General features: G+C 41.7%; 1 pseudogene; it reads right to left on the reverse strand.

Moving 5' to 3' along the window:
- Window positions 1–19,963: 19,963 nt before the first annotated feature.
- LOC122795246 lies at window positions 19,964–20,082 on the reverse strand (annotated as a pseudogene).
- Window positions 20,083–21,506: the final 1,424 nt, after the last annotated feature.

Consider the following 21,506-nt stretch of genomic DNA (forward strand, 5'->3'; position numbering starts at 1 on the left):
AGATATGGTCCCTCTCCCATTTTCCCAGGGCTGTGTTGGCCAGGCTAGGTGCCATGGCTGCTCCCATTGCTATCCCTTTTCTTTGTCTGAAGCATTTTTTATTGAATTGAAAATAGTTCTTGCATAAAAGGATTCACAGTAGCCTGTTCACTGTTTCTATTTCATATCTATGGATTGTGCCAGTTGTTTCCAGAGCCTCAGTAACTGCCTCTATACAGTACTCATGGGGTAGTACTGTGTAGAGAACCTCCATGTCGATTGTGACTAAAATTGATTATTTTTTGACCTTGATGTTTCTGATTTTTCTGAGCAGGTCACTTGTATCAAGCAAGAATGAGGGCTTACTCTCTGCCAGTGCTTGGATTAGCACTTCTAAGTAGATGGAGATTGGTTCTGTAATACTTCCACCACTGGCGATAACCAGCCTGTAAGGAGGGTCCTGGAAATTTTTGTGAGGCTTCCGTATCCCAAAGAAATTTGCGAGCTCAGGATGTTAAACTGTAATAAAGTCCAGAAGCCTTTGACTAACCAGTCCCTCTTCACTAAGGAAGATAATTTCTTTGTTAATCTTTGTGTAGGGATCTATAACTTTCTCGATGGGGCATTTCCCATAGTACATGTTGTTGTCCAGCATGCCAAGGATCTTGCTATTGTAGGTGTCAGTATCAGTCACTAGGATGCCCCCACCTTTGTTGGCCTTTATAATTCTCCTTGTTCTGTCCTGGCAGAGATTTTTCAGTGATTTGATTTCATTGGGGTTGAGGTTGAAGAATCTATCAGAGATAGACCTTCTTAAAGAATGCTAGTGTCTGCAGTGGAGTGTCTGAAGTGGAGTCAGTGATAACCCCCAGCTTGAAATCTGCAAACTTAGTCAGCCATAAACCTTCAGCAGTTGCTTCCATTTCAGAGAAATAGATGCCAAAAAAGGAGTGGGCCCAATATCGAGCCTTTGGGGATTCCACTAGTGACTGGCCTCTTTGTGGAGGTGGCCACATCTATTTTGACTTCCTGGGTCCTATCAGTGGGCCAGCTGGCTATCCAGTTGGCGATAAAAGGGTTTATACCTAAATTAGCGAGCTTGTCTTTAATGCCTGAATGGGGTTATGCATCAAAAGCCTTGGCCAGGTCGAGGTAAGCTGTGCACACAGTCTTACCTTCACCCAATGCTTTGGTGACTCTCTCAAAAAAAGTCCACCAGATTTAATAGGCATGATCTTCCTTTAACAAAGCCAAACTGTGAGGGGTTCAGCATTTGCAGGTTACATATATTCTCATTTATCATGTCCATGATGATTCTTTCCATGTCCTTACATATGAGGCTGGCAAGACACATGGGCCTGTAGTTACCTGGATCAGTGCTTAAACTTCCTTTGTACAGGGGAATGACTGTATCCATCTTCCATTCCTTGGGCTCAAAACCTGACTGAAGGCTCCAGATGAAAAGTGATTCAAGTGGATCAGAGAGGTGATGTTTCATGCTATTTATTCAACATCCTGGGGTGTTGTCAGGGCCCATTGATGCAGTGTTTTTGGCCTTGGAAATTGCATTGATGACATGTCCCCTAGTAATGGTTGGGGGAATTGTGTTATGTGGTATTTCCTTTGGACTACTGGGGGGGGGGGTGGAGGGAGAAATTTGAGCTGAACCTGTCAACCAAATGGTTGACAATGGCCTCCAGTTCAGTGTGGGTGATGCCATTTACAATACGTTTTGCGCATTGTTGTGTATTTCCTCTTAGGTTATGAACATAGCTGTAGAAAGCTTTGTCATTGTCCATTACCTGTAAGGCTATTTATTTTTCAAATTTAGCCTTTGAAGTATCAATTAACCCTGTTAGCTGCCTGTTTAGATTGGTTGGGGACTTTTAGTATGTATGACTTTGTTCCACCTATGCTTGGCCAAGATTATTTTTCTTTTGTTATGTTATCAATTGATATTGTGATTCCACCAGGGTGACTTGCCGTTTGAGTTTGTCTTATTCTTAATACAACTGGGTACAGCTCGCTCTATACAGCTATCAATATGGTTGTACATAGATGATGTAAATAGCTCAGTGTATTCTATGATGTTTACTGGGTTTGGGGGTGCTTAGAATTTAGCCAAGGTGTTGCTTAGTAAAGAGAGGGGTTAGCCTTGGAATAGTTTCTAGAGGTTTTTGGTTTCGCTGGATCCCTAGAATTCATTTTTATTTCAAGTAATACTGTCTTATGGTCAGATCTGATGAGTGAAGATATGACATGGAACATTGGCTCCCCATGTTCATGAGTACAAGGTCAAGGATGTTTGTACCTCTGGTAGGAGAATGGACCAATTGTTCCAGGATGCTGGTATTAAAAAAGTTTAGGAATCACTGGACTTGTGCATTAGAAGTGTTGTAGGATTCCCAATCTATATAGGGATAGTTCAGATCCTCATGAATATACATGGTTTTGGGTTGAACAGCAAGGGATTCTAGGACATTGAGATAGGTAGCATTGGTTTCCTGGGACATAAGAGGGAGACCTATATGTTGCAAGGATGTGGTATGACACCCTGTTTATGGTGAGTTGCACATGTATGAGTTCCAGTGGGTCATACACTAACTAGTCTGGATGTGAGATTGGACTTAATACAGACTGATACTCCCCCACATTTAGTTCTCCCCTGTGCAGTAGCTGTCCTAATGGCATGAAAGGGCATTATAATGTTGCATTGCTGGGGTACTCTCAGTGAATTTTAACCATGTCTCCACTCTCCAGGGAGAAGACTTCTAGCATTGAGCAGTAGCACCTTTAGATATTCCAAAGGTTCAGTTAAGTCAGTAGGTTTATCAGTTTGGCACTGCCTAAAAAGAGGCACCGTGGGGGTGGAAAAGGTCTTTACCAATATCTGAAAGCCTAGAAGGGACAAGTGCAGGCCATCCCTGGCAAATCAGCATGGTCTGTCAGCCATGTCCTCTCAAACCATCAAATATTGCTCCTCCCTGGAATGATACCAGAAGCTAAGGCAACTGCTAAAAATCAATAATTTTCTGTTGGTAACGTGGCATCATCCTTGGAGATGGTAGTATGCTGCTCAGTGCTACGTGCTCACCGCTAAGCTCATACCTGCTTGAGACACAATCAGTGAGCTTGATAATGTCTTTCTTGATATAGTCAAGGGTGGTACGTCTCGGGTCAATAACACCCACATGGACTATGACAGAATCATGCTGGTACATGTAGTTCAATGACCTGAGTGCCTATATGACTTGATGGACCCTAGCCTTGGAAAGGCAGCTATCCATGATTCTCTCCTTACTCAGTCTGTTGAGAGGGAGATCACTGAATTAGTTTTGGTTGTATGAGAGAGTTTTGCCTTCAGTGTTAAAGTGTATTTACACTTCTCACATACACTATCTGTTTTATTAAGAATAAGTGGGTTGTTAGTACACATGAGGAAATTAATACAATGCTTCAGAATATCCATGAATACCAATCTCATCCAGACTGGCCAAGGTCAGGAAGTGCATATCCATGGCCACTGATCTACTAGGCAGCAGTGAGGAAAACCTAAATATTAAGCAAGTCAGTAATACAAACAACTTGATGAGCAATGCTCAGCTATGAGCAAACTAGAAGCTCTAGTAGTTAAAATAATCTGTCTAGACAGTAATGCTACAAGACCAGAACAAAGACACTTAGAATAACGAGCACACTAAACCTTCACCAGCAATTCTCATCTCAGAAGGGTGAAGGCTATCTTCTCCTGCCACAAGAATATAGACTACAATCCTTCCTAATGTAAAATAACTGGTTTGAAGACCAAGTGCTTAAAACAGAACAAAGATACTTGGAAAAACAAGCACAATGAGCCTTCACCAGCAAGTCCCAGCTCAGAAGGGTGGAGGCTACCCTCTCCTCCCACAAGAGTGCAGACCACAAACCTTTTTAATATAAAATAACTGGACTGAAGTCCAAGTGCTTAAACCAGAACTAAGACACTTTTAGAATAACAGACACAATAAGCCTTTAACCAGCAATTCCCAACTTAGAAGGGTGTAAGCTACCGCACTTGCCACAAGAGTGTAGATCATAAACCTTCCTTATGCGAGATAACTACTTAGAGGCTTGGATACCCTTGTTGCACAGGACAGAGCAATAAGTGAAACTGTTTTCTATGTTAAGAACCTCAAGTCATACAGATTAGCTACAAATGCAGAAAATGTTAGCTTTTCTAACACAAAATTAAAACCTAAGGGAGGGGCCACCAGTTTTCTTGGAAGCCTCTAATGTGCAAAACCCCTTTCAAGATTTAGACATGAGACTGCATTGACACAAGAGGATCCATGGGCAGACATGCTGAAATAAAGTTATGTTCGCACCATAACGTTCCATGTTTTTAGTCCATCTCGCCCTTCATTCTTACACATGGGTTCAGAGCTGATCCTTGGCCCTGACTTGGCCTATTACAAAGCTCAAAGTCTTCTAGTTGGCTCGTAGCTAGGTAGGTATCCCATGGTGCACCAGTACAATCCCCAGATCTTGTTTGCTGCTAAACTACAGAAAGACAGAACTAGAGCTATCCAGAAAGAACAACAATAATGAAAGGTCTCCACCTGTTATGGAAAAATTATCCTGTCTCCAGATCCTTCCAGGATGGGGGTAGGAGGGTGGGTTCATAAGAATGAATGGCGAGATGGACTACAAACATGGAACGTTATGGTGAGTACATAACTTCTTTATGTTTTGTAGTCCTATCTCACCTTCATTCTTACACATGGGACAGCGTCCCTAGCACCTTATTGTTGGGTGGCTCACGGAAAGATACTCCTGAGTACTGTGGAACCAAAGGAGGCTCTACCTCTAGAGGTCAGGTCCAATTTGTAATGAGTAATAAAAGTGTGAGGGGTAGCCCAGGTTGCTGCTGCACAAATATTATCAATTGGAACCCTGGCTTGGAAGGCTGAAGATGTAGACAGGGATCGTGTAGAATAAGCCTTAATCTTGAACGGTAAAGGCTTTCCATTGGAAGAATAAATGAAAGCGATACAAGTCGAAATCCAATTTGAAAGGGTCACTTTGGAGACCGGGAAACCTACTTTGGAGTCGAAGAAGGATACAAACAGTTGGTCTGACTTCCTGGATTCCTTAGTCCTGTGTAGATAGAACCGTAATTGCCTGTGAACATCCAACTGATGAAATCTGTATTCTGCTGCATTGGAATGATTAGGGAAGAACACCGGCAGCTCTATAGCTTGGTTCAAGTTATTATGAGAGCACACTTTAGGGATAAAAGATGGATTTGTGCGAAGAGATACTCTATCTTTGTGGAAAATCAGATAAGGGGGCTTGATAGACAGTGCCTGTAATTCTGATACTCATCTAGCAGATGTGATGGCTACTAGAAACAAGGTCTTCCAAGACAGATACTTCAACGGGCATGAATAAGCAGGTTCAAAGGGAAGCCACCAGTTCCTGAAAGGGAGGTCTCAGTAAAGTAGTACCTTTAAGGAAAGTTTTATACAATCTGTGTGACATCAGGTTAGACTCACTTTGACCCAAGTAAAAATTTGATATTGCTGCCAACTAAACCCTAATTGTGGCAGCAGTAGATCCCTGGTGAAAAAGTTCAGACAAAAATTCTAAAACCACTGGAATGGATGCGGTGTAAGGGTCAACATTCCTTTAGTCAGCCCAGATAGAAAACCTTCTCCATTTGCTAGTGTATAACTTTCTAGTGGCGGGTTTATGAGAAGATGTGAGAATGTGGGTCACAGAGGGTGAAAAATCATGAAGCCTGACTAGGGATGGAACTGGAGCAGCCATGCTGTCAAGTTGAGGGTGGGGTGAAGAGAGCCTGACATGTGTGTCAATTGATCTGGCACTGGATCCAGAGTCCATAGATAGTCTAGTAGATGAGGCCCGAGAAAGGGGAACCAAACCTGATGAGGTCAGTAAGGAGTGATGAGAATCAATTTGCTTCCTAACAGTTTCACTTTCTGAATCACCTTGGATATGAGAGGAAAGGGGGGGAAAAGCATAAAGGAGACCCAGGGGTCAATCGTGAACAAGTGCATCTCTCTGTGACTCCCCGGGGGGGGGGGGTGTAAGGGAAAAGTAGTTTCTGCATTTGGAGTTGATTGGACTGGTGAAAAGATTGCAGCAAGGCTGTCCCCATTTGTGGAAGATCTGTTCCGCTATTTCCTGCTTCAGAGACCACTCATGAGGCATCAAGATTGCCTGGCTGAGTTTGTCGGCTATTACATTGGTTGTCCCTGAGATGTGCATTGCCACTAGAAAGCGCTGGGAAGATATTGCCCATTTCCAAACATGAACAGCCTCTCGACAAAGTGGGTAAGATGTGGTTCTGCCTTGTTTGTTGAGATGCCATATCACCGACATGTTGTCTGACTGTATTGCTATCGTCCCAAGAGGAAGAAGGTCGTGGAGTGCTTGCAATGCCAGAAGCACCGTCCTCTTCTCTAGGACATTGATATGCAGGTGAGCCTCATGATCTTGCCATGTGCCTTAGACAGTCCTACCTAGATAATGCCCCCCCCCACCCTATCTGTGAGGCATCCGTGGTCACAGTAGCAATGGGTTGGCGAGGAAGGAATGGAGTGTCTGTCGTTAGCTGGTTGGCTTGGATCCACCAACGGAGGTCCTTTTTGCAAGACTCTGTTAAAATGATGTGGTGGGATAGAGGCAGTTGCTGAAAGGACCACTGGGACAATAGGAGCCATTGAAGAATTGGCATGTGCAATCTGGCAAGAGGGGCTAGCAATATGGTGGAGGCCATGGTCCCTAAAAGTTTTAGCACTGTTTTTGCCTTGACTTACCGGAGGGGAAGTAGATGGAGAACTTGTTGTATGAGGTTCTGTGCTCTTTCTGCAGGAAGACAAGCTAACATGGTGACTGTGTCTATTTCTGCACATATAAAAGTCACAAATTGAGAGGGCGATAAGGCAGACTTTTCCCAATTTATAGTAATCCCCAACTGGGCACAAAGTTGGATAGTGGAATCTCTGGTTTGAAGGAGTAGATGCCTGGTGGAGGAGGTCAGGAGCCAGTCGTCAAGGTATGGAAACACTTGGAATCCTAGACATCTCAGGCGAGCTGTCACTACTGCCATACATTTGGTGAACACCATGGGGGCTGTGGTGAGACCAAAGGGCATAGCACAAAACTGGCAGTGACTGGCTCTCAGCTGGAAGCGTAGGTGGCTCCTCGAAGCTCTGTCCATTTTTATATGGTAGTATGCATCTTGGAGGTCTACTGAGCACATCCAAGTATCTTTCCCTAATAGAGAGAGTATAGACTGCAGTGTCACCATCCAGAACTTGTCCTTCTCTACGGATTCATTTAATTTGCTGAGGTCCAAGATGGGCCTCCAGTCCCCTGTACGTTTTTGGCACTAAAAAGAATCTGGAGGAAGTTCCGAATCCTACCTGGTCTGCGTGGATGATTTGGATGACTCTGTTTGCAAGCAACTTGTTGACATCTACAGTTGCTTGATCCCTGTGATAGGGTGGAACATCCGGGATCCTCTTGGGAATGTGAGGTGGAAGAGAAAAGGGTATGGAATAACCTCTGGTGATACTTCTTTGTACCCATTTGTCTCGGGTGATGCTTAGCCAGGCTTCTGGATACAAAGAAATGTGCCCCCAACTGGTTCCAGAGAAGCACAGCCAAGCCCCACATCAGCAGCACTGGTAGGGACAGCCTCGAAATGAATCATGGCCTCCCTGGTTTTGTAGTCCACCCCTGCCTCTAGGGCAATGTTTACCATTTTCTCCTCCTCCTCTGCCTCTGAAGGAGGAGTCACCCTGTGCATCCGGGAAAAACATCTGGGACTTCTTGAACCACATATTACCACTTCTCTGACTCTTGGGGTATGGTCTAGAGGGGACAATAAAACGTACTCCCACAGCAGACAGTGTTTTCCCTTCTTGCTCACACCTGATGAGTGTGTCTTTTACCTTAGGTCCAAACAAGGAAGAACGGTCAAAGGTGGTGTTGGTAAAGGTAGACTTGAATGGCTCCACAAAATTACACAAGCGCATCCAGGAGTGCCTCCTAAGGGAAACTCCTGAACCCGCTGCCCTGCTCGCTCCATCGGCTGCATGAGAAATCAGCCTCATGGAGGAGTTAACAATGGAATTCAAGGTGGACAACTGAGCAGATACTTTATCAGGGATTCCTTCAGTAGATGTACCTTGCAGAGTCTCTCCCAACTCCTTAAGGAGATCTCCCTAAAGCCTTGTAAAATGTGTTAGGTAGTTCAGCGATCCGCTGACGAAAAGATATGCTTCCTGTATCTATCCATTGTTTGAGACTCCTTGTTCGGCAGATGGACAGATGAAGAAGTCTCCGCTAGTTCCTTCTTAGTGGCCGCCGCCACCACTATGGCATCTACAGGCACACCCTTGGATAAAAATTCCTTCTCTTTGAGAGCAGACAAAAATTTATTGGGTCTCCTGGGAACTGGCTCCATGGCATCAGGAGTCTCCCACATCTTCCGACTAACAAGGTCTAGAAGTTCGTCGAAAGGCGGAGGCACCCAAGAGGCTGAAGGTTGAGACCCAAAAGCCTTCAGGTACACCGACTCCTCATCAGAAGGGGTAACAGTGGGCTAGCCACACCTCTGCTTAAGGATCTCCAAGATGTCTACAAAGGAGACATCATCCGAGGATGACTTGGGGGCCCTTCTGACTCCTCGAGGTCAGTGTCGGAGGTAAGGGACTCATCCTGGGAGTCTACATGCTTCCTCTTGCATGTCCTCTTCCGAGAGGGCTCCTCAGACAGATATTCTGGGGAGGTCTCGGAAGAGTGGGGGCCACCAATCGGGGGCTCCTGAGGCTGAGGGTCTCTGCTGTCGAGAGAGGGATAGGTGCTGAGATGGAGGTCGGTGCCCAAGGGGGAAGAGTGTTGGTAACCCTGGGTGGAGCTGATCGAAGGCAGACCTCTCCAGCTCCAAAGACCTCCTCGGCTCCGAGGAGACAGAGGAAGTCATCGGCTCCGAGATAGATGTAGGATCCTAGCTGACGCACTGACAGGGAGACTTGGAAACGAAGAGGTCCGGGTCCAAGTGTCCCTGACAGGGCAGACTTGGGAACTTAGGCTCCTAGACACCACTGACGTCACCGAAGGTGTCAGAGCGGAACTCGGTTCCGAGACAGCCTCTGGGGGAGCTGGAACCAAGGGTTCCACAACCAGTGGCACTGAAGACTCCAGCTCCAAAAGACCAGCATGGCTTGGAGGAGGAACCACAAAAGGGGGAATGAACTCAGATGGCTCCGGGACTGGCTGGGTTGGAGCCAACAACATTTTTGGCAAGGCAGACGACTTCAGGAGTCTCAGCACTACTCTCTCAACATCTTCCTGTGATAGGCTCCTGGAAGATCTGGAAGACAGTGTGGGAGATCTGGACATCTGCAAGATAGCGGACCTTAAAGTTGGGGAGACCAGCAAGGGATCTCTGGACCGGCTCCAATGTTTGCTATCAGTAGTCGGCTCCAACATGCATGGGGCCGAAACTGAAGTCACAGTATCAACAACCTCGATTGGCTCCGAAACCAGTGGAGCTGATGACGTAGAGGTCTTGTCCATTTTAGAAAGTTTAGGAGGCGGTTTCGAAGCACCACATGATGCCAGGGAATGCCTCTTGGTAGATTTAGTCTTGTCTTTTTTGGATGAATGAGATTTTAAGGAAGAAGAAGAACTGGCCAAATCTTCCTCGAATGAAGGCTTGAGGAGACCTTTCAAAATTAGCTTGTTCTTCCACTCCTGAAGAACTCTGGAGCTGAAAGAATGGCAAAACAAACAGGTTTCCTGCAGATGAATGTCTCCGAGGCAATAAACAGAATTACTATGGCCATTCGTAATTGACATTTTCTGAGAGCATTTTACACATTTTTTTAAACCCCAAGGGGTTATGGTCTTTTTCCTTTAGACATGGTAACCAGAGAAGCAGAAAAAAAAACACACACAAACACAATGAGGACTAGGTACTCTAACTTAAACGGGCCTAGCCCTCACCACACTAACACTCACAAGCCACGAGGACTAGGTCCTCTAACTCAAATGGGCCTTGCCCTGGGAAGAGAAAAAAGCAGAGAACTAATTCCTCTAACTTAAACAGACTTAGGTAGAGAGAAAAACTAGAAGGTCAGAAAGTGGTTACTCATGTTGGTTAATACCAAGTCCCAACAAAAAACAAGTAATCTCCGTGGTATCCCCGAAGTCTCAAAACAACCCACTAAAGTGTAGTGGGTCCAAAAACAAAACAGTGTAAGAAACTTCTCTGTGTGGAAGATTTTCAGTCCATATATTTCTAGTTAATCACTGTATATTAATCAGATCAGACAATAGTAGTAGAAGTAGCAAACATAAACTCGTCTTAAGTCAAAACAAAACAAAGCAAAAAGTAATAATAGAAAATATATAATTGTACAGCATTACTAAGTATTCAAAAGTAATCCAAGCAAGGCAGGCAGTCTGTTTCCAGTTGAAAATCCTTTATTAAATACACAGACAAGCGATCCAAGTAAAACAAAAATAGAGTAATAATTTCCTCACAAGTTTCTAAATATATATATACTTTTTATCAGGCACGGGAGTGGTTTATTGTGCTGTAAAACAAAGTGTTATTGGTACACATGTTAAATTCACATCCCTTCCCCCATCAGTGTGACATTCGAGCTGGTCCTGCCCTACTTAGTAGCTGTCATAATAATATATAACCCTTATGTACTTTAATATATAATGAATTGGTACCTCTTATTTAACCAAATTATTAAGTCTGTGATTTTATCCAAGACAATATTCTACATGGTTGGAAATATATCAACCTTAGTTCATTTGGCAATCAAAACATATATATAAATATATACATATACATTTTGCATGTAAAAATCAATTTCTATTTTCATAACCTATTGCTAACAAAGATCGCTTTTGTCCTTCTAGACTTGTATTTTATTTTATTTTAATCTACAAATGGGTTTTAAATACCATTTTAAACCCATTGAAATTTAAGTATATATTTTGTTTCCATCATCATACATACATTTTTTTCTTATTTTTATTTTTTTCTGATTCTTTTTTCCACTTTATTCAAAATGATGTGTAATAACAATGCTAACTAATTATGCAATTATATAGGTTTTTAGGGTTCTTGTACACAGACCTGAAGAAGTCTAGAAGGATGAAAGTGACTGTAGTGCGATCTAGGAGTTGGTATATTTAAGTTACGCGGGTGTGGGGAGTGCAGGGGGGCTTGCCCGCCTGCTAACAGTTTTAAGGTAAGCGTTTTTTTGTATTTATTTTACATGGTCGGCTTTCCAAAAAATGATCATATTGTCTCAGCCATATGAAAGTCAACTTTGTGAAATGTCGACCATGTAAAGTAGACCCCTTCCCAGGCTGTCGGGTACTGGATCCCCTTGGAATGACACCAGAAACTAAGACAATTGTTAAAGTCATTTTCTGTTTGTATTAAGGCATCATTCTGGGTGATGGCAGAATGCTGCTTAAGGCTAGGGATATACCTGCCTGGGGCACATAATGAGACAGCTCAATCATGTCTCTCTTCATATAGTCCAGAGAGGTAGGTGTCAAGTCATTCAAGGCAACATGGACTATGACAGAGTCATAACAGTACCCATTGTTGAGAGACTTGAGTGCGTATGTGATATGGTGGATTCTGTCACTGGCAGACAACTAACCATGACTTTCTCCTTATCCAGCCTGGTGAGAGGCAAATCTGTGTGTCTCACAATGGAGTCTCCTATGACTAATATTTTGGGTTTATGGTGAAGCCTTAGTGGGTGTGAGACACAGGTGTGTGGACTATGCTTGCTATGTGGTGTGGAGGGCTATGGAGATCATGCGTGTTTTTGCCTCGGAGGTCTATTTTGTTTGGGTATGTTTATGTGGAGGACCTCTGCATATGTGGGTGTGTTATGTAGGTGTGGGTGGTGTCTGAGGTATAGTGACTGTGTTAACAACCTTTTCGGTGCCAGATATACTGGCTTGAGGGGATGAGAGCATGGACTCTAGGTTCCTAATGTAAATGCATCTCTCACAAATTGTGGTCCTAGGTGGTAGTAGTAGATGGTTGTCCATGTACATGAGGCAGTTGTTACACTGACTCAGGATGCCCACATCAACCAGACTGGCAGGAAAAACTGTAGGAAATTGTCCATCCATATTTCTCAGAATCTGAGGGAGAAAGGCCAGGGAGATCTCAGGGGTGGGTCTAAAGCCCAATTGCGTAAACCAAAATTAAGAGCTTAGAATAACACTTAATTTAGACAGGCTATAAACAAGCAGTAATGAATGCAACAGAAAAGATGCAGTTGAACACTTTAGAGAACAAGAAGTAAGTAGCAGGAAAAAGAAAGATGAAGTAACAGAGTAGTAGGAAGAAACACAAATATAGAAAAATATAAGCAGCTCAATAAAGTGTCTTTTTTATAAAGTGGATGGAAAGGGAAAGAGCAGGAACATATTATAATTCAAGGTTAAGAGACTAAGGGGTTTGACCTTCCCAAATGATCTCTGTATTAGGTAGAATGAGCTAATGAAGTGGGACTGGGAGGAGTGTCCCAGATCAAATTTACAGTAGAAGCAGGCAACTGCAAAAGCCACTAACTTTAAGAGCACAACAGTAGTTAGGTGGGAGGGTGGAACAAAGAAAATCAGCACAGATCAGAAAACAAAATTCAGTGAGCAAATATATAAATAATTCAGTCAAGCAAAAATAAAGACAGTGCAGAACACTGAACAGTTAAAGTGCGAAAAAAATATACTTATCAGCTCTATACTTCCCGATTGTTTGAGAAACAGTCTCAGTCAGGCACATGAAAATTCTAGCAATGATACGCAGGAATTCACACAAAGGTAATATTTTTATACAAGCAAGAGAAAAGGCAAGCCTTGAGACAATCAGCTAACACAAAAGCTGTTAGACCAGATTTTCCACCTTAGAATAAGTTCACTACAAATTCTCTGAGAAAAAAAAATCAGGACAGATCAGAAAACAAAATTCGGTCAGCAAATATATACATAATTCAGTCAAGCAAAAATAAAGACAGTGCAGAACACTGAACGGTTAAAGTGTGAAAAATATACTATCAGCTCTATATTTGCAGATTGTTTGAGAAGCACTCTCAGTCAGGCACAAGAAAATTCTAGCCATGATATCCCAAGCTAACATAGCTACTCTACAAAAGGGGTATGACTCGGTTTCCCATTGCTTGGTGATGTACCACATGACTTTGGTATTATCTGTTACCACTTGATGAGGTCCTGTGGCCCAAAGATGGTCCAGAGAGTTGTGTGCCTTGATCAGGGCAAGCATGTCCTTCATATTTATGTACTTGCATCTGTCCTCAGTATCCCACACCCACTGCACTTTTATCCCTCCTGAAACTGCTCCCCAAAGAAAGTCTGAAGCATGTGTGGTGACTGACTGATTTGGAGTAGGGAGGGAGAAAGGTAGACCTGGATTTAAGGATATCTGTCTCCACCAAAATATTTCTCTTCTGTCAAACCACAGCATTGGGATTTGAAAAGATAAATGATGTTGATGATGGGACCAAAGAGATTTCACATACCACTGTATCTTTCTCATGTGAAGTCTTGCTGGGGGAATCATGAGAATCATATATGCCAACAGACCCAAAATCCTGGGGAATTCCCTCACAGTAACAAAAGTCTTGAGTGTAAAACTTTAGAAATAGATATAGCTAAAGATTTATTTTTCCTGTGGAAGAAAATCTCTTTGAACTGGGGTGTCTGGCTGACATCCCAGGAACACAATCCTGTGGAGAAATGAAATTCCTCCCACTATCATCTGTAACCTTGATGAATGATTTCTCAGAACCTATTACCTGATGCTATCTGTTGCCAAAGAGAAAAACAGACATTCAGGCTTTCTAGAGGAAAAATGGGGCCAGGGAAGAAGGAGTTCATAATGTCTCCTGAACAGTTATTCAGACTTGTTGGAATGTTCTTGGTTTTGGGAGGTTCGAGACTTCTTTTTTGGATCTCCCTTGCCATTTCTTCTTAAACATCAGTTTACCTGTATTTCTTGAGATTGTTTATTCTGTTTTTTTGCCAGAATTGGATGCGAAGATAGAAAATCCCTTAGAAAATTTGGAAAAGGAGAGCTGAAACATGTTAGAGATTTCCTGGATCAGCTTGCCCCTTGCATCACACTTTTTAATCACCTCTGCAGCAGTGGGGTCAGTCTCTAAATGTCTAAAAAAGGAAGAATTTAAAATCTCATTTTCAACATCATCTGGGAGGGTCTGAGAATGTAAAAAAAATAGTACCAGTGGCCATAGCCCTGGAAAAAGCATCAACAGAGTCATACACATACTGTAAACAATGAGTAGTAATTGGTGCAACAGAATAAACAAAGTTATTTAAAGCAGATTTTGCCTTACAAGAAGAAACTGCAGATACAATATTTCTCATGCTTTCACAATTTGTCATAACATACTTTAACATATGATCTTGACAATTCAAAATTCTGAACATTAAAGCTGCAGAAAGAGTATGATTGGGATTAACTAAGTGCTTAGCAGCAGTGGGCTATAGCTACTGGGTCAAGTTTTGGAATAGTGCCTTTTTAGGGGCAGTTGGCTGACTGTTAGGAAAATTGCAGGAAGTAACACATACACATATCCACTAAAGCAGAGAGAGCAGGAGGAATGGGAGTAAGTTCTGGAAAATCCTTTTATAACAACTCATAATAGTTTCTGTGGGACTAGGAAACCTCAGTGTTTCCTACTGAAAACAATGGCACATTCTAGTAATAATCTTGCAATAATCTCACAGAAACAGAACCCCCACAGTGAGAATTAGAAACAAGCTCTCCTCTGAGAAATCTCAGAGAAAAATCCTATAGCCATCCCTGCATCTTCTTATTCAGATTTTGAATCTTGAATTTCTTCAAGAAAAGAGTAATCCCTGTTTCTTTTACCAGAAACTACTTTACAGGAGGGATCAACAGCCTTAATTAAACTCTGAGCCAGATTCAGTAAACTACTATACAAAGGAAATTGAGGAAGAATAGATGTGTGCTTGGTTTTCTGTTTCTTTTTGACAAGAAAAATGGGTTCAGCTGTGTTACTAATGACAGCAGCAGCTTCCCTAGGGACAGGCACAGCATTTTGACAGAATAGGAAAACCCTCCCTGTTCCCTCTTCCAGGACTGACAAGAGTAGTTGTCTCTTGCCCATTGAGGAAATGTCAAGAAGTGTAGAGGAGATGGCTACTCCCCAGTCTATAGTTGCTGTTGGTGCTGCATTAGAGGGATCTGGGGTAAAAGATAAGTGGTCTGAGGTACACCAAATGGCCACAGCAGAGTCACGCACCTGTGGCTGAGGCAAATTGCTAGCCTGCTGTGGTGGGAAAGAGTGTTTGCTTATTTTTTCTTTTTGTGACTGGAAAAAGGACCAGTAGTCTGCTGACATAATATACAAGCAAAATTGGCAAACCCAAAAAAGACACAAAAAGCTGGAGCCACTGAAAAGCTGCTAAGAACTTTACTGATGTTCTGTTACCTCGGTTCGCTGCCTTCAAAGGCATGATTTATAACACACCATGCAGCCATTTTTAAACAAACATTAATTAATTAATATGAGCAATTAAGTAATTACATAATAAAACGTCCTTAAAGTACTAACACATTTGCAAAGAAGCAAACAACTTATACTATAAATACAATACCAATGACAACACCATCATAAATACAAATAAATAGATAAAAATCCAAATGTTCAGTTAATATCTAAATTGAACCCTCTGGGTGCTAATGTTCTATAACTCAAAATAAATCTACTTTCCAATTCCAACAATTTTAGTGGAACATTGCCTCCAGCCATCGAATGCAGCTTGGCAAACACATAAAAATCAAACTATCAAGTCCCCCATGTACACTATGGAAATGATCAGCAACTGGACTATCCAAACATTTATTTCTAATATCCCCCAGGTGTTCGAATATTCAAACTTTAACCATTCTTTTAGTTTGCCCTATATACCACTTAATGGGAACACAACCACATCCCATTATATAAACTACATCACATGAACAACAGTTGAAATGATCCACAGCACAATACTTCCTGCTGTTAATCTTAGAACATGAGATGTTCTTAACCCTTGTACAAACCTTACATCTGCCGCATTTGAACATGTCAGTCTTAGTACTCCCTCCATGAACACACTAAGAATGCAAAATTTCTTTAAGATTATTATATCTTCCATATACAAAAAGTCACTTTTTTGGGAAACAATTCCCCCACTGTTTCATCAAAGCTAACCACAGGTCATAAATTATCTACCAGTTGCTTCACACAGCCAGAAAAAGGGGAAAATTTCGTAATAAAAAAATGTATCTTTTGGCGCATCTCTACATGATGTCCCAGTCCTATCAAAATCAGTACTAGTAAATTTTCCTCTACCATGTTTTACTCCTTTTTTGGCCTTTTCTAACACAGCTTGAGAGTAACCCCTTTGTGACAATTTATCAGTCACTAGCCTAAATTCTCCATCAACTAAGTGCTACTCCGAAGTGTGTTCCAAAATACGCTTGAACTCTCCATATGGCAAAGAGTCCAGCAGATGGGGGGATGAGTACTACTAGGCGCATGTAAAATATTATTCACAGCAGTAACTTTCCTCAAAGGTTTAAACTGTACTTTCCTATTGCCATCTATGTACAATTCTATATTCAAGAATTGTATCGTTTGCCTGTTAACAGTAAAAGTGAATTCTAACCCAAACGAGTTGTTATTCATCTGTTGTATAAACTCTGCAAAGTCTTTTGCATCACTTTTACAGATGAAAATAAGGTCATATATGTAATGCTGTTACCTCAAGACAGATTTTGAAAAAAGTCCATAGGGTACATATACACATTTTCAAAGTGGGACATAAAAATAATGGCATATCAAGGGGGAAAATTCACTCTCACTGTCATACTCACTTTCTGTAAAAAATATCTCTGTTAAATGTGAAACAATTGTGTGTCAAGTCTAATACCAACAGTTTCACCAAATAAAACATACATGGACCTTCAACTAACATTTTCTCCACAGCTTCCAAGCCCCATCTCCTTCTTATGTTAGTATATAGAGATCTAATATCTACTATGGCCCAATAGAATTCCGCCTTCCATTCCATAAATTTGACCTTTGAACAAAAATCATCCGTATTTTTAATGTGTGAAGAAATCTTAGTCAAAAACCTTTTCAAATAACCATCTAGCAAGATTCCTTTATTTTCTAAATAAGATCCAGAACTAGATACAATCGGTCGACCCAGAGGTTCACCCAAAATCTTGTGGATTTTTTTTGGTATAGCATAAAAAGTGGGATCTCTGGGATGTGGAATATGTAATTTCTTTAACATCCTGTGGAGACAGAAAACCTAATCTTTCCCCTGCTCCAAAATGTCCTATAACATAGAATTGTATTGTGTCATAAGATTACTGGTCAATTTTTCATATTCCTTTCCATCTGACAACAGCTTACAAGCCATTCTATGATACTGTGACCTGGACATAATAACCCAGTTCCCACCCTTATCTGCTTGTGAAAACATATATCTTTCATTAACCTTCCTAAGCTTGTTCAAGGTTAACCATTCATGCTTGCTTAGGTTATAGGTCTTACTGGTCCTCATGAATTTCAAATATTCACATCCAACTTTCTTATACAAAACATTTTCACGATTAATTACAGCCAAAGATCTCTTAGGAGGCATAAATGAATTGGAACTGGAAAACTTGGGAACAACTAACTTGACACTGCTAAACTCTGCCAAACTGTCCCATAATCACAAAACACAGTTTGAAATGTGTTCAAAATTCTTTTACAGCTGGAAGAAGTTAAAATAATTTCCACTGCACAAAGCAGCAAAACAACCAATGTGCCACATAAGTATTAAAAATTAGCTCCACATAAACAACAACAACTTTACCCACATTAAAATGTCACAAAACAATGTTTAAGAGCAATTTAAACTATATTTTCTTGTCAGAGAGAGTAAAATCATGACAGAACAATCAAATAACTTCATTCACACTAAAATCACAATCTGATGGTAAAAAACACACAGAGCAGAAACATGCATATAGTAAATAATATATAAATGCTGAAAATTAGGAGTTATGTACTTGCCATAACTTGGTATCTGTGTTGTCCAACTTCATTCTTCCTCACTGATGGGTCACAGATCTGACCCTCAGATCCATCTTGGCCACATTTTCCAGACTTCAGATCCTGATCTCGAGCTACTCCTTCTTCTGACAATGCACCACAGCCTCCTTAGTTCCTCAGATCGAGTTTGCTGTCTACTGCCCATAGGATTATACATACAGGACAGAAAGGAAGGATTGAGGGTCAGACCAAGAACCTGAAAATTACCATATCATCCAAGTTCCTTTCAGGAGTGGCCGGGGGATGGTTGGGACGAAGGTGAGGAAGAATTAAGTTGGACAACACAGATACCAAGTTAAGGTAAGTACATAACTGTTAAATCTGATGTTGTCCACTTCATTCTTCTTCACTGATGGGTCAGAATCCCTAGCTATGTACCTCTTGGAGGCCCTCAAGGTAAGATATAGCAGAGCATTGTCGAATCACAGTAGGGTCTGCTTCTGGAGACAATGTCCACTTTGTAAAAAGCGTGACAAAAGGTATGGGTCTTCGGCAAAGATGCTGCAAAACAGATACCATCCATAGAGGGTCTGAAGGAAGATCAGATGATGTAGTCATAGATCTAGTAGAATGGGATCTAGAAGGGCAAGGAAATTATAAACCCTTTTTAGTATAAATCAACAAAATAAAGCAGTTGGTGATGCAATCGGCTAGGGCAATAGTGGGAATTGCTTGCCCTAAGTGATTAGGAGTAATAAACAGAATCAGTTAGCTAAACTTCCTGTACTGTTTCATTTTGTGGAGATAAAACTTGGCTGTTTGTGCACATCAAGAAGGTGAAGACAATATTAGTACTTGTTAGGAAAAAAATTTTGGAAAGAAGACCAGCAATAGTATGGACAGAATAAAGTTAGACTCTGATTGCCTTAGACCTAAAGGAAGATAGGTTTGGAGAAGCACCCTATCTGTATTAAAGATAATGCCAGGTGACTAGGGAGACAAGGTACAATATGTTTAAATGCTTTCTGGATCAGCCCGTGAAGAATAAGTGTGAGATCACAAGACAAAAGGGGTCTTTATAGTAGTTTTGAACAGAAAGATTCCTTTCATAAAGGCTTTGTATAACATGGAAGCCAAGAAGAAGATGATTCAAATCCAGAATTGTAATTAAATATAGCAGAAATAGGCTGAAAAAAGGAGGTCAATATTGTCTTTGAAGCCCATATGGAAGAACGTTTCTATTTACTTCTATAAACCCTCTTAGTGTAAGCCTCCAAGGAACCCAATGTAAAGTCATGAACAGATGGAGCAAGGCTGAACCACTGAACTATCATGGAAGTTAAGACACTATGCGGTGAGATAGAGGGCGTGAAGTTTGGAATGTTGGATCTGAAAAGGATGAGATAGAATACTGTGACTGGATTCCAAACAACCACGGAGGATACTTTTGAAGAAACTGGAGGAAAAGGAGAAACAATACTTGGCGAGACTGAATGGGAGGCAAAGAGGATGACAAAGCTCTGCAATTTCTTAACTTGTGAAGCAACTTCAGGAAGAATGGTAAAGATAAGTAAGCATAAGGGAAACTGATGGCTAAACTGTTAATGAGAACTTCTCTCAGGAAGTCCCCTGGAAGAGGGGGTGAGAGCGAAATACCTGCTGCACCTGTTGGTCAGGGAAGAAGGAAGAGGTTTCAGCAAGGTTGGCCCCAATGGCCAATTCGCAACAGTTTGATTGAAGGATCACTTGTAAGTAAATAGAATGAACCTGCTGAGTCTATCTACTAGAGTGTGAACTTCCCTGGTATATGCATTACAAACAGAAGTGGCCTACAGCACCTGGTATTCCCAGGCAGTCTCCCATCTAAGTACTAACCAGGCCCAACTCTGCTTAGCTTCCGAGATCAGTGAAGATAGGGCACATTCAGGATGGTATGACCATAGGCTCTGAAGGTAATGCCAATTTCCAGATCCTTATGGCCTCCCTGCACAAAGGGAAATGAGTTTCTCCTTGATCTTGGATGTACCAGTATACTGACATGTTGTCGGCATACCTCTCAACTGTACAGATTTTGGTAGAATGTCCAGATTTTTCCTTCACATATTTGGTCTGTTCCTCATAAAATCTGTGGTTTTCTGGCAAATTGTGGAGGATTTAAGTTACCAAATAATGACAAATATTTGAGCTTCAGACTTCATATCCTCCAGAAAGTGCATGCTAACACAAATCCTGTTATTCTAGCAGTTTTCTAAGTTTAGAAGAGCAATGTTTAAAATATGTCCCTATATTTGGCCCTTTGTCCCCCCATTATTTTAGGCTTTGTCCAGATTTCTTGTGTTAAGAGGTTGAGAGGTATGGTTGTCGGTGTATACTGCAAGAGTCCCTAGGGAGAGAATGTCTTGAAAGGCACACAATGTTAAAAGGACTGCTGTCATCTCTAGGACACTGATATGCAAACTGGTCTTTGGGGAAGACCATGAGCCATACTCTATCTTTCCCTTGAAAGGTAACACCATTCCACTTAGGAAACAGCTGTGGTCATTGTGGCCATGGGGGAAGGAAGAGGAGATGACCTGCCTAACGAACAGGTTGTCTAACTAGGGCCACCAACAAAGGTGACATTTGAAACATGGGAGTGGAATTTATAAAGACAAAGAGAGGCTGGTAAAGAATATAAGATTGAACCACCTAAGTCCATTGGAGGATTCCCATAAAAAAAAGAAAAAAAAACCTGCTGGAAGGACTAGTATTATGGCAGTAGACAAAGAACCATGAGTTCATAAGATCAGTCTTGCAGGAGGGGATGGGACGGAAGTGGCAGTGGAACCACCCGCTTGATTTGTTAATGAAGAGACAAAGATACTCCTTGGTCTATGGGATCCAAAGATTGCCTATCAATTCCAGTTTTTGTACAGGAAAGATTTGTTTTGCTCACTTAGTGAAAAGCCTAGTGATTTGGAGGTCTGAAACAGGTCACCCCTGGCTTGTAGTCGATGGTCCCTGGTTGGAGCAGTGAGGAACCAATCAATTTGGCCAGGTTTATAGAAATGCCCAGGGGGTTGGTGATCTGAAACAAGAAACTCCTGGTTAGAAGACGTCGATGTCTGGTCAGGACATCAAAAAACCCAGACGCTCAGATATAGAAAACAGACAATTAGGTGCATAAGGAGTTATCTGAGGAATATTAGTAAAAGGAAGAAACATATATGAAAAACATGGCACTGACAAGACTAACCCATTGAAGCCAGTCTTTCTCTATATATGGGATGAGAGACCCCGTAAGCATGTGGAGAGGGCAATACAATGGTAGGTTGAGCAGATTCCTTGGCATCTTACTGGGAGAGGAATGTAATGTAGGGAAAAGAAGGA

The sequence above is a fragment of the Protopterus annectens genome, chromosome 2.part1, assembly GCF_019279795.1.
Source record: "Protopterus annectens isolate FY-2018-M chromosome 2.part1, PAN1.0, whole genome shotgun sequence".
Taxonomy (NCBI): domain Eukaryota; kingdom Metazoa; phylum Chordata; order Ceratodontiformes; family Protopteridae; genus Protopterus; species Protopterus annectens.